General features: G+C 47.4%; 1 protein-coding gene across 19 annotated transcripts in view; it reads left to right on the forward strand.

Annotated features, from left to right (window-relative positions):
• The window catches only part of LOC146352607 (uncharacterized), a 131,548-nt gene that overhangs the window by 115,662 nt on the left and 1,622 nt on the right, over window positions 1-14,264 (forward strand). For 13 of the 19 annotated variants that reach the window (XR_014787790.1, XR_014787793.1, XR_014787779.1 and 10 more), the window contains one exon: window positions 12,608-12,719. The exons of the other annotated variants lie outside the window; for them this stretch is intronic. The gene's annotated coding sequence lies outside the window, so the exon portion shown is untranslated. The remainder of the gene's footprint in view (window positions 1-12,607; window positions 12,720-14,264) is intronic. 19 annotated transcript variants of the gene reach the window in all.

Raw genomic sequence — 14,264 nt, forward strand, 5'->3', positions numbered from 1 at the left:
ACAGTGGTTGGTTTGACATGAAGCCCTATCATAACACTGCATTAACACTATAAATGGTTTCAGGCTTATGGCGCATTGTCCACACAGAGGGCTTTTTTTTTTAATGCTTTGTCGCCAAAACCTTGAAATATGTCACAAAAAAACTAATCCTATTCAAACCCCATTCTCTCTCACACACAATGTGCCACCAATGGACACTGCCTACAGCAATGTAAAACTGAAATTCACATCACCCTACTGTACCCCAAACAAACACTGCTTCATGTCCCATGTTTCACCAAAACTTCTCCCTACTTCAATGTGCTGTGTAAACATCTGCCTGACCATAAAATATGACAATGTCATGTATTACAATGTGATGCACCAGCTTACCAACTACCAGGTAACTTGCAAATCCTTTACATCAAACCCCAGCTACACACTCAGCTCAGTAACCTGAAAAAATGTCACCTCTGCCACCTTATACATTGAACTTATTCACCTTATACAGTGAATGGGAGACAGACCAATAGAATGAAAGATGGCCAATGGGGTGACTCATAGCTGAAATCAGAAACCTGGCCTGCACCATGATTGAGAGGGTGTACTTGTTATAGTAAGGGAAAGTATAAACAAAGTAATAATGTAACCCAGTGACTCCTGTCATACACTCTGGCAAGTGAGAATGTGAAGTAAAAGCGGCAGCAACTGTAGGACCCAAATGGCAGGCTCAGTGGGCCCCTAAAGTGTGATTACACCAAGGGCAGCTCTCCCTTATTCCCTGCGTTACTGATGGCCCTGCAGCCAGCCACAAACAAACACACAATTTTTGACATATATATATATATATATATATATATATTCAGTCAGGGCCAGAAATATTGGAACAAGGATAACTGTTTTGGCAGTTGGCCTCTGTACACCACCACATGGAATTTGAAAGGAAACACAGCCAGATGGGAGCGAAGTCAGGTCTTCCAGCTGTAATTCAAGGGGCTTGACAAAAGTGGGGCACTAACCCTTCAGGAAGGATAGCCAGTGGCATACACACACCCCCATCGTTGGGGGCTCATAAGTAATGGAACAAACCAACATCATTTCAAACTTAAGTATCGCCTTTAATACCTGGACGAAAATCCTTTGCAGTCAATCACTGCCTGAAGTCTGGAACCCATGGACATGACCAAAAGCTGAGTTTCCTCCCTTGAGATGCTTTGCCTTCAGCTGCTGCTTGTTTATGGGTCTTTCTGCCTTCAGTCTTGTCTTCAGGAAGTGAAAAGCATGCTCTATTGGGTTGAGATCAGGTGACTGACTTGGCCATTGAAGAACATCCCACTTCTTTGCCTTCAGAAACCCTTGGGTAGCTTGCTGTATGTTTTGGGTCATTCTCCATCTGCAGTATGAAGCGGCGTCCTATCCATTTGGCAGCATTCATCTGAATCTGAGCAGAAAGTATAGCCCTACACACTTCAGAAGTCGTCCTGCTGCTTTTATCAGCAGTCAGGTCTAGGGATGTACAAAACACTTACCCGGTTGCGTCCAGGGACATCCGCGGTGGGGGGGAGGTGCTCCGTCCCTCCCCCTGAAATCTTCAACGGGGGGGGGAGGCGATCCGTTCCTCCCCCCCGGAATCCTGCCCGGCCAGCTCCGCTCTGCGGCCCAGCTGTGGAGCCGCCAGCCAGGCCAACCCGCAGCGGGGCCTCCAGCCATTGCCGGGCTGCTGCAGATGCAAATACCGTCCTGAGTAGGGGACGTCATTTGTGTCCCTATGGTAGCCCATGATAGGCTATGTAAATATTTATGTAGCCTATCACGGCTAAAGCGGGGATGCAAATGGTGTCCCCTACGCCATTTGCGTTCCCGCTTTAGCTGTCATAGCTACGTAAATTTTTACATAGGCTATCACGGGCTACCATAGGGACGCAAATGGCGTCCCCTACTCAGGACGCCATTTGCGTCTGCAGCAGCATGGCAGCGGCTAGAGCCGCTGCTGCCACCGCTGGAGCCACTGACGGAGCTGAAGCTGCAGCCACAGCTGCAGCCAGGTAGGCTCCGTTCCAGGGGGCTTTCGTGGGGTGGTGGGGCGGGTTGCTCATTTCCGCCACGGATTCCAGGGGGCCGAATTCACTGGAATTCGGCCCCCCTGGGATCTGTGGTGGAATTCTCTAACATCCCTAGTCAGGTCATTAATAACCACCAGTGACCCGGTTCCATTGGCAGCCATACATTCCCATGCCATAACACTGCCTCCACCATGTTTGACAGATGATGTGGTGTGCTTTGGATTATGAGCTGTTCCTTTCTTTCTCCATACTTTTCTCTTCCCATCATTCTGGTGCAAATTAATCTTGGTTTCATCAGTCCAAAGAATCTTATTCCAGAACTGGGCAAGCTTTCTTAGGTGTTTGCTGGCAAAGGCTAATCTGGCCTTTCAGTTCTTGAACGTTACCAGTGGTTGGTGCCTTGTTGTGAAGCCTCTGTATTTACGTTCATAAAGCTGTCTCTTGACTGTAGATGTTGACCATGACATGCCTACCTCCTCAAGAGCGTTCTTGACCTGGCTAGATGTTGTGAAAGGGTTCCTCTTCACTATGAGCAGAATTCTGCGGTCATCCACTTTTAGTTGTCTTCCGTGGTCTTCCAGGCCTTTTGCTGTTGCTGAGCTTGCCAGTTAATTCCTTCTTTTTCAGGATGCTCCAAACTGTTGTGTTGGCCACTCCCACTGTTTTTGCTATCTCTCTGATGGGTTTATTTAGTTTCCTCCACCTAATGATGGCCTCCTTCACTCGCATGGACAGTTTGGCCCTCATGTTGGGAGTTCCAGTGAACAGTTACCAAATGCAAATGTAACCCTCAGAACTACCTCCAGGCCTTTTATCTGCTGGATTGGTCATGGGGTACCCAGGAAACAGGCCACACCTGGCCGTGCAGCTGCTTGTCAGCCATTCGTTCCATTACTTATGAGCCACCAATGATGGGTGTGTGTGTATGCCACTGGCTGTCCTTCCTGAATGGTTAGTGCCCCACTTTTGTCAACCCCCTTGAATTACATCCGAAAGTCCTGGCTTCGCTCCCATCTGGGTGTGTTTCCTTTCAACTTCAATGTGGTGGTGTACAGGGGCCAACTGCCAAAACAGTTATCCTTGTTCCAATATTTCTGGCCCTGACTGTATATATACATACAGTGAAAACAGACTAGATTTAAAAAAGCAAAGACTGGAAGTTGGATGGAGTAGATAGCCCGTCCCAGCATCTGCTAGCCCCCAGACTCTATTTGGACTCCTCAGATGATGAATGCATATCATTTTGTATTTCTCTTCACTGACTCAAATAAGCTCTCAGTTGCTTTATTCCCCTTTGGCATACCATAAGGATGGCTGTTTGAGAAATTTTAAAGCACCTCAGCAGAATGAATGCAGAGCAGACATCATAAACATTAGCAGCTGATTCACTAATAGTGCAATGCAATCCTGTGCACATTTACTCAGAAGTAAGTCACCCTATATTCAATGGGATTTACTCCGAGTGAAGTGTATGCATAGGATTGCAGCCACAATTAACTTTGGTCGAGGAATGCCACACCTACAAGATTTGCCCATAACTGGATCCTTCACTGGAAGCTTGTTTGTCAAAAACATTCAGTGGTGAGAGAGCACAGCACAGATACTTTAATTAGCCGTTGTAAGACTTCAGCTTGCATTAGGCTTGATTTTGGCCTCTGGACGTGGCTTCATCTCTGGTAAATAGAAAAACCTGTGGGCCTTTAACAAAAGCAACACACACACACGCACCCCTCTGAGGAAATTACAATCAATTTTCCCTCTTAGCAATACGGGCTGAAAGCCAGACAGTAGCGAAAAAGCTTCAGAGAAAGATGCTGATAAAATATCAATTTTCCTTCCACTCACCAAACCTCTAGATCACAAACGAGACAAAGGCACACGGGCGATAGGAATGTGATTCACAAAACACACGATTCCTCCACATACGGACAGAGCAACACAGCAAGTTTTCTGTCAGCCACAATTTAACACAAATTCATATTTAGATGATGTGAGAACACTTCATTTTTTTTTAAAAAAAATCTGAATAAATGAGGTGGTTGCAAATTGGGGTAACATCTTTGGGTCTCTTTATGAAATACTAGCAAATTGACCTGGCTTTGCATGGATTAGAATCAGCAGTGTGCTTAATTTTGCTATCTACCTATAACCATTCATTGGGGGGATGGGGGGAGAGCAAAACCAAAATCACAGCTGAAAATTGAGGGAAGGTGTTAGAATTTCGGAGAAATTTCTCAGCGCGCAAGGCATCAGGGCTTACCTTACTGTAGTGAGATGGCTGAGGGAGGGTGTGTGTGTGTGGGGGGGGGGGGTGGAGTAATGTATGTGTGTTTGTTCTTTATTTTTCAACTTATGTCCCATCTCCTGTGCTTTTCCAGCCTCTCCACCTGCATATGCTTTTTGAAAAGCCCCCTAGGCTGCATCTACACATAGCAGTTATACCGTTATCATAACTATTGGTACACATGACATCAGTGGGCATCAGTAGTTATGATAACGGTATAACTGCTATGTGTAGATTCAGCCCTAGATGGCTTAACCATGACTTTTTCCCTTGGGGTTTCCCAGTACTGCTACCTGTGGCGTGTCTGAAGTAGGGGTGTACAAATTACTTACCCCATTCCGGTCCGGGGCATCTGCGGAGGGGGGGAGGCGAATCCTCCCCCAGAATCCTCCCTGGCCGGCTCCACTCCGCGGCAAGTCTGCGGAGCCGCTGGCTGGGCCCGCCCGCAGCTGGACTTCCATCCGCTGCCGTGCTGCGGCCGCAAATGTCCCAGGATGGACCCTACTGTGAAATGTTCCAATCTGCTGTCCCTGGTCTGTGGCCGCAAATGGCTGCCCCAGTCTGCGGCCACCATTTGCGTCCCTGCATTAGCCGTGATATGACAGATAATGAAGCTGAAGCTCCAATATTTTGGCCACCTAATGCGAAGAGAAAACTCCCTGGAAAAGATCCTGATGCTGGGAAAGACTGAAGGCCAAAGGAGAAGGGGACGGCAGAGGATGAGATGGCTAGATAGCATCACGGATGCAATGAATATGAACTTGAGCACGCTCCGGGAGAGAGCGCAGGACAGGAAGGCCTGGCGTGCTATGGTCCATGGGGTCACGAAGAGTCGGACACGACTGAACGACTGAACAACAACAAGCCTATCACAGCAAAAGGCAGGGACACAAATGGCATACTGGCCGCCATTTGCGTCCCTGCTATTTGCCGTGATAGGCTACATAAATACTTATGTAGCCTATCACGGCTAATGCAGGGACGCAAATAGCGGCTGCAGACCGGGGCAGCCATTCGAGGCCACAGACCAGGGACAGCGGATGGACCGGACGGCCAACACCAGGTAGGGTCCATCCCGGGACAATTTCGCGGGGTGGTGGTGGGGGGTTGCTCTGTTCTGCCACAGACTCCGGAGGGCCGGATTCTAAATCCTAAATTCGAAAGAATCCGGCCTCACTGGAGTCCGTGGTGGAATTATCTAACATCCCTAGTCTGAAGGGGCCCAGAATCATCTTTGCCGACTCTCAGTTCATTTCTGGGCCTATTTCAAAGTACCACTGTCAACCTACAAAGCCCTTCTTGGCTTGGGGCCACACTATCTGAAGGAGCGCCTCTTCCTGTATTTCCCTACCCGAGCCCTGAAATTGTCAGCAGAAGTGTTACTCTGAGTGTCCTCGCATGCTGAGCGATGCCTACTTGGGAGCGGGCCCAGAGAGTGCCTGAAAGCTGAGTGAGGTGCTTGTTGTGAAGTCCTTTTAACTAGGGATGTAGGAAAGTCACTTACCGTTTCGCGGATCTGCTCCACGGTGTGGGGGGAGGCGCTCCGTCCCTCCCCCCAGAATCCTCGACGGGGGGGAGGCACTCCGTACCTCCCCCCCACAATCCTCGACCGGCTGGCTGTGCTCCACGGCGGCTCCATGGAGCAGCTGGCCAGACCCAGGCCAGAGCTGTCCGCAGCCGGATTTCCGGCCGCGGAGGGCTCTGGGTAAACAAAAAACAAAAATACCCGCGTACGTAAATGGCAGCGGTTACGGCTGCCGCCATTTGCATTCCTTATTTTTGGCCATCTTAGTCTACGTAAAGATTTACGTAGACTATTACGGCAAAAATAAAGGGGAACGCAAATAGCGCCCGCTACGCTATGTGTGTTCCAATTTATTTTCTCCGTAATAGTCTACGTAAATATTTACATAGACTAAGACGGCCAAAAATAAGGAACACAAATGGCAGCAGCCGTAGCTGCCGCCATTTGCGTACGTGTTTTTTTTTCCGGCCTGCCATGATAGGCTACGTAAATACTTACATAGCCTATCACGGCCTCCACAGGGACGCAAAAGGCGTCCCTGCGTTAGCCATGATAGGCTATGTATGTATTTTAGGGATGGTGGAGAATTTCTCCCTGAATCTTCGGGAGGCCTAATGCCAACGCATTCAGCCCCCCGAAATAGGTGGGGAAATTCTCCGCCGGACCACGCCCCCCCCCCCAGGATGGGACTTACCTCCTGCGAATGTCCCTCCCGGTTTCGGCGGCGTTTCGTCGGGGGCGGGGGCGGCGGCCGGTCTCCCGACCGGCTGCCGCCGCCACCATTGCAAAAAAAAAAAGTAAAGTAAAAAAAAAACACCACACTTGTGATAGGCTATGTAACGATTACGTAGCCTATCACAGCTAGATTTCCAAAGTCAGCCGTGATAGGCTACGTAAATTGTCATGTAGCCTATCACGGGTGACTTTGGGGGGGAAAAAAAAAGCAGGAACCAAATGGCGGCGGCCCATGGGCGCCGCCATTTGCGTTCCTTATTTTGGCACATCTAGTCTACATAAAGATTTACGTAGACTACGGCGAAAATAAGGGCAACACAAATAGCGTTCCCTTATTTTTGCCGTAGTCTACGTAAATCTTTACGTAGACTAGACGTGCCAAAATAAGGAACGCAAATGGCAGCGCCCATGGGCCGCCGCCATTTGCGTACGCACTTTTTTTTTTTTTCAAAGTCACCCGTAATAGGCTACGTGACGATTTACGTAGCCTATCACGGCTGACTTTGGAAATCTAGCCATGATAGGCTATGTAAATCGTTACATAGCCTATCACGGGTGTGTGTGTGGTTTTTTTTTTACTTTTTTTTCACGGCCGGGTAGATGGGGTGCTTCTACCTGGCCTGAATTTTGCCAGCGAGGGATGGGGCGCCTCCCCCCCGGCCTGAATTTCGGCAGGGCGAGGCGGGGCGTCTCCCCCCCCCTCGCCTGAACTTTGGGGGGAGAACTGAAGCGCCTCCCCCCCCACTGCGAAGCAAGCTTCGAGAACAGGTAAGGGACTTTTGTCCATCCCTAATGTATTTACCTAGCCTATCACGGCATGAAAGAGGAAGCGAATGGCGGCCGCAGGACGGAAGCAGGCAAGTGCTCCATTTCGCGCTATTTTCGTGGGGTGGGGGCTTCGTGCCGCCCAACTTTCGTGGGTTGGGGGAGGCAGGGGCTTCGTTCCGCGATGGATTTCGGGGGGCCGAATGCACTTGCATTCAGCCTCACCGAGATCCGTCGTGGAATTCTCTGACATCCCTACTTTTAACAACAACAAAAACCTCACTCAGCTTTCAGGCACTCTCTGGGCCCGCTCCCAAGTAGGCATCGCTCAGCATGCGAGGACACTCAGAGCAACACTTCTGCTGACAATTTCAGGGCTCGGGTAGGGAAATACAGGAAGAGGCGCTCCTTCAGATAGTGTGGCCCCAATCCAAGAAGCTTTATAGGTTGACAGTGGTACTTTGAAATAGGCCCAGAAATGAACTGAGAGTCGGCAAAGATGATTCAATACTGGTATCATAATGCTCAGATTCAGTCAGTACCCCAGCTGCCATGTTTTGTACTGATTTCAGTTTCCGAAACATCTTCAAGGGCAATCCTACATTCAACACATAGCATCAATCCAAACAGGAGATTACATTGAGCACCAAAGCCAGGCTATCTTTATTCAAGTATGGTTGTAGCTGGCGTATCAGCCTAAGCTGGTGAAGGCTCTTTGTCCCACAGAGTGAAAGAGAACACTTGTGCTTCTCATGACAATGTTTTCAGGGGGGACATAGCTCCTCCCTGATCAGGTTAAATATCACTCACCCAAACAGATGCACTAGTCACTAACTGTGCCTTCATCTTCTGGACTGAGCTTAGGTTTATTGGCCCTCATCTAGTCCATTGATTAAACACAGGCACTGATTAAATACTCCCACTGACTCACCTGGGGCTGATGAAGAAGACAGATAGAATTGTGTGTGTCATCAGCATACTGATAGCACTGCACTCTAAATCTCTGCATGACCTCACTCAGCGGTTTCATGTAGATGTTTAATAGAATGAAGCATAAGATGGAACATTATGGGACCCCAAAGCATAAATTCTATGGGGTTGGACAGCAATCTCCCAGCCAGACATCCACGAGTGAAACACTGTAAAACTTAAGGATGTACGAATCCCTTACCTTGTTCTGGTGGCGGCGTCCGCTGGAGGGGGGGAGGCGCTCCATCCCTTCCCCCGGAATCCTCCCCAGCTGGCTTCGCTTCGCGGCAACTCTGCAGAGTCGCTGGCTGGGGCTGCCCACAGCTGGACATCCGGCCGCTGGGCTGCACAGGGACGCAAATGGCAGCCGCTGTAGCTGCCACCATTTGCATATGTGTCTTTAGCCCTGATAGGCTATGTAAATGTATAAGTAGCCTATCACAGCTAAAAACACGGACGCAAATGGCAGTGGCTATGCCATTTGCGTCCCTGCCCTGAGCTGTGATAGGCTAAGTAGATACTTATGTAGCCTATCACGGCTTGCCAGGGACGCAAATGGTGGCCGGCGTAGCGGCCGCCATTTGCAGCTGCAACCTGGCAGTGGCTGGAGCCTCTGCCACCGGAGCCGCAGCCAGGTAGGCTCCGTTTCACGGGGCTTTCATGGGGTGGTGGGGCGGGTTGCTCCGTTCCGCCACGGATTCCAGGGGGCCAAATTCACTGGAATTCGGCCTCCCTGAGATCCGTGGCAGAATTCTCTAACGTCCCTAGTAAAACTATACTGCCCTCACCAACTCAGAATCCTCTCCAGAGGGATACCATGGTGAACGGTGCTGAGTGGTCCAGAATAATCAATATGGTTGCTGTCATGCCCAGACTGGAAGACTCCTCCTTGGAGGAAGAACTGAAGGACCAGGAACCATCTGCCACCAGCAATGCCCAGGCTCTGCCAGTAGACCAGGAGGAGCAGGGCATCACCTGTGGAGGACAAGGACTCTGTCTCAGAGGTGGAGGGAGAGAAACCCACAAGCCCTCAGAAGTGGCACCATTTGAAAAGAAGGAACTCAGAATGAAAGGGGAAAACTGGGGGCTAAAAGTTCAGGGTCCCTGGTATTGGGTACTTAGACACATTTACTTTAAACAGCCTCAGCTTGGCCCTGATGTTGTAGGTGAGGTTCCTTTGGGGACTGAAATAGGTGGGTGTGCTCACATTCACTCAGATTTACTTAAATTGTACAAATAAGGACTAGAACAATGGCATACACTAAATGCTTTTATTAAAAAAAGATAAAGAAAATTTAACAAACACACAAACCTTCAGCCAAGCAAAGATATATGGCATGCTCACTCATCCTGCAGCTGTATGCCTACCACTCGCACCTGTACTTTACCAGCAAGGGTAAAGGGACGGTCTCCTTCTCCAAGCATGACCAGGAAGTCGCTGAGGCTTAAGTGATAGGCTCAGAGTAACATCTCAGGTTTGGGGTGAAAGAAAAAAACAGACCCAGATCTCTTCCATGTATCAATTTAAATACCCTCCCAAATCAGTAACCTCTTTTCTAATATGCTTTCTGAAATCTGTATGTCTATTGGTTCACTTAACATCATCCTGTTCCCAGAAAGTCCAACCTTTTCCCTCAAGGTTCCTTCCCTATTTCTGACTCACGTTGTTCGTGACTTAGTTCTGCTTTCAGCTCCTTTTTACTTCTCTCTGTCTCCAGCCAAGGGAATCCCAAACCACAATGTGTTCTTTTCCCTTACCCATTACCGAGTTCCCTTATCAATGGTTATCACGACATCTCTTATCAGTTCATATAAGGCATCTAGCAAGCTTCTAAAACAGTAGATTTTGCTCCCCTACTTGCCCCATTACACCATTAAAGCACTAACACCCAAAAAGCACCATCTCTTACCCTTAAACTCTAAAGTCCCCATACCTCATACTGTACCCAAATGTAAATTGCACGGCCGAAGAAAATCCATACAAGAAGGAGTGCTAGACTGAGTCAGAGGTCTTTTGAGAAAAGGTCTACTTGCATATAGGAGGCTTGTTTACAAGGAGGGCCTCTCCAGTAGGCCTCTGCAGGGACCCTTCCCCAATCCACAACATCAATGTTGCATGCTTGTTGGCCACCATTTGTGCAGGATCTATTTCCGGAAATACCTGGAACAAGAAGACAGCTGCCATCGCACATCCTGAGTGTTCAGGCTAGCTGCTGGGCAGCAGCACGGCTGGGCTTCCAAATTGTTCCTAAGCATGCCAAAGAGCTTCAGAGCAACCCAACCTACTTCGTGCCCCAGCCACATCATCTCAGAGACACCCCACTTTCACTCAGAATCTGGGCTTTGGCCAAGGAGGTCCACAGCCCTACATTTCAGCTGCAGTCACTAAGAGCTCACAGCTGAAGCCTGGGTGTGGCTCTGATAGCCTCTGCATAAAAACAGCAGTGTAAGGTTAAGAGAGTTGCTGGAAACAATACTGACTGGGTCTTTCTGACCCTAGGTTCTCCTGACGCTGCCTTGAGTGATTCCTGGTGGGAGGGCTTCTGGCCTGAACTCTGACTGCCCTTCTGCCTGCTTATTGTTTGCTGTGTTGCCTTGGGACTGTGTTGTCTGTGATCTGGACTGTTGAGACCTTGCCTTTTGCCTGATCCCTGCTTATGATGACCTCCTTGGACCTGCAGCTCCTGGGCTTAAACTTGTGAAATGTGACAATTGCATTCCCCATCTCTCTTTTGGCAAACGTCATGTCACAGGGTGACCAAGGCAGTTTTGGTGCCAACCCCCTGATGGAAATGGATCTAGAAAATCTGTTTCATCCAAGAGTGCCTGGACCTGATCAGCCCCCACTGATGCAAGCTAGCTAGAAAGATTTATGTTCCAGCCTCACTGAAGCTGTTGAATGTATTATATATTGTTCTTATTGGCAAGGAAAACCCATTTGCTTGTTTGTGCTATAATCATGAAAGGACATTTTCTTATATTCTGCTGACAGAAACAAGCAGCATAAATTCAATGGGCAGCAGAGGTGGGTGTGTTCAAAAGCATTCTGTTTAGAGGCCTCTTGCAAAAAGGTATCTGTTTATTATGTAGGTTGGCCACTGATGCATTTCCAAAGAAGAGGGAATGCATCACTAAAGAAGCGGTCTCAGATTTGCAGCGCCTAACTTATACTTAAAGATGCACATTTAGAAACGATGATTAAGATCTAGACTGTGGAAGACTGGGGCCAGGTGACTGGTGTGGCTGCTCAGTCTGCTGCCCAGGTTCTAATTGTGGATGGGCAGCCAACTTCAAGGCCCCTGCTGGGACTCCCCCCTCGTGGCTCTGCATCTCTCAACTGGACTTGGATGGGGCAGCTTTTCAAATGGAAGGCACCTTCAGATAACGGCCTGTCCTTTGTCAAGCAGGACACACTGCTACCCTATTATTATAGCATCCCATTTGCAAGTTGTTATTGGGCTTGTCTGTGAAAGCCAATTAGCAGAGGTTGCCACACGTCTTAACTCCTTGACGTCTGTGCATCAGCCATTGCAAGCGGATGTAAAGGGGCCAAATCTTAGCACAACACCACCACTGCTTTATCCTCACAACAGCCCTGTAAGGTAGGTTAGGCTGAGAGATGGTGACTGGCCCAAAGTCGCCCAGCGAGCTTCATGGGTGAGCGGCAATATGGAGCTGGGCCTTCCCAGTCTTAGTCCAACAAAATTAGCACTATTTTGTAATAATGTGCAAAAGGCCAGATTCCTCCCCATGCCCATCTGTGTGTGAAGTGGAGTTTAAAATCAACATTAACAATTGTGGTGTGGAACCGAAGATGTCCTCCATCCCTCTCCTCCTATTAGAACAGTAGTTAGTTTTAAGAGTAATATTTTAAAGAACAGTGGTGGATATGTGTATGAAGCTTTTGTGTGTGTGGGATGGAAGTATGGCTGGGTGGGCATTTAAGACATTTTCTATGGGACTAGTAATCATAATATTTTATACTACTACCTAAAAACCTCTGTCAAAATGAGGTGATTCCCTTCTGAAAGCATCTTTAGAGAGTCCACAGTCCTACTTGATGAACACATAACATGGACAAAGAGGAATTTCATTATATTTGTACCACAAAGAAGACCAATTAAAGTCAAAGCAGTGTTTCTTTTAATCTATTCCAGATATCTTTGAGTGATAAAACATATTAGGATCTTCTACTGACTCTACAAAGAATTCCGTTTAGCATCCTGTACTGTAATTATTTTTGTATCTTTTATATAAACTACCCTGTATTTCTTTTTCTTTTTGCAGGGCAGGGGTATAGGAATTCTCTAATAAACGATAATTCTCAAGATTCTCTCATCAAAATGAACCAGCTGGTTTTTTAAAAGGAATATTTTAAGTAATTGCTTCCGTTCAGCAGGTAATAGTTACAAAAGTAAAGTTGCACGTGGAGACCTGTGCAAATGAATGGTGTTTGTGACGGCATATAGCACAAGCTCCATTTGAGCTTGGTGTGAAGTACCCTAGAGGTCCGAGTATCAGTGCTTGAGCCCTGAGCCAAGCATTACATCAGGATATAGCAGCTCAAGTTTAATTAGTCATGGTGGTACAGTGGTCACTTTGGGTTGGGTCCAGATTTAGTCATACTTAAGAGTAGATGCACTGAAACCAAATGACTCTTTAGTCATGACTTACCTGTCCCCTTTGATTTCAGTGGGCCTGCTCAAAGTATGACTAAATCTGGATCCAACCCCTTGGCTTCTGTATATGTCTGAAAAATGTGTTTTACCCTATTTATTACCAGTAATCAGTTATTATTTTATTACTTTTCTGTGCCACTCTTCAAATTTTTTCTCAAAAGTGTTGGTAATAACGGGGAAAAACTGGATCTGCTGGAAGGCGTTGAGGAAGCTTGTGGTGAATTATTTTCTTAACTGATCAATGTGTTCTGCAGTCTTGATATGGGTGGGCACCCATAGCTGCTGTTTGTTTCTTCAAACACACATGCATGTACACCCCCACAAGCCTCAGATTGCTGATCATGTCATAAACATATCCTCTAGTCCAGATGTAAGATATTTCCCTTTCCCAGTAACTGCACTGTGCAATTCAAGAGGTGTGCCCCAAGATTATTTGCTATGTTCAAGGCTCTGTTGTTGACATGCAAAGCCCTAAATAACTTGGGCCCAGGATACCTAGCTGACCACCTTTCCCTATGTACAGCCAGCTGACCTCTAGGATCTTCAGAAGAAGCCTTATTAGTGGTTCCACAGCCAGTAGAATGTCACCAGGTAATAGCACGTAAGTAGTGCCCACCCTCTGCAGCCCTCACAGGTGCTTCGAGAGGCATAAACTCTGGCAAGTTTCAAATGCCTCTTATCAACATATTTACCTACACAGGCTTTCCCTGACCTGTAATGGACTATATAATGGACTCTTGTTTTGCTGCAATGTTTTTTTTAATTAAACTAAAATATTTTTATTTTAGATTGTATTATATATGCGACTGCTTAGAGATTTTATTATATTCAGCAGCATGGAAGTATTATGTTCCATAATATACTGGTGGCTGGTGCACAATTCTGAGATTACATGTGCCTGAGCGCAGAAGGAGATTGGCATCCACAGCAACTTTGCAAGGGATTTTTTGGCTTGCATGCTACCTCAGAATACTGCTGCTCCTCCAAGTGACCAATTGGGTTGCTAGTGTAGTCAGGACTGCCCTAGTCCTGAAATTTTGGGCATTTGATCAAACAAAAGAATGCTTTGTAATTTCAGAAAGCAAGGCTTAAGAAAAGACAACCAGGGCTGCATAACACTGACATTTTTATTAGAATTCATTTGTAACAAATGGAACTTGTGTCAGCAAAGAACTGATTTTCATACAGACTTTCTTTCGCCACCAATGTAACGAAGTAAGAAAATAAAAAGCACGCCTTTCATTCTGTAAAACATTTACGCGTAC

This window comes from Heloderma suspectum, chromosome 2, assembly GCF_057233095.1.
Source record: "Heloderma suspectum isolate Gila_16-S chromosome 2, 16-S_ref, whole genome shotgun sequence".
Lineage (NCBI taxonomy): Eukaryota > Metazoa > Chordata > Lepidosauria > Squamata > Helodermatidae > Heloderma > Heloderma suspectum.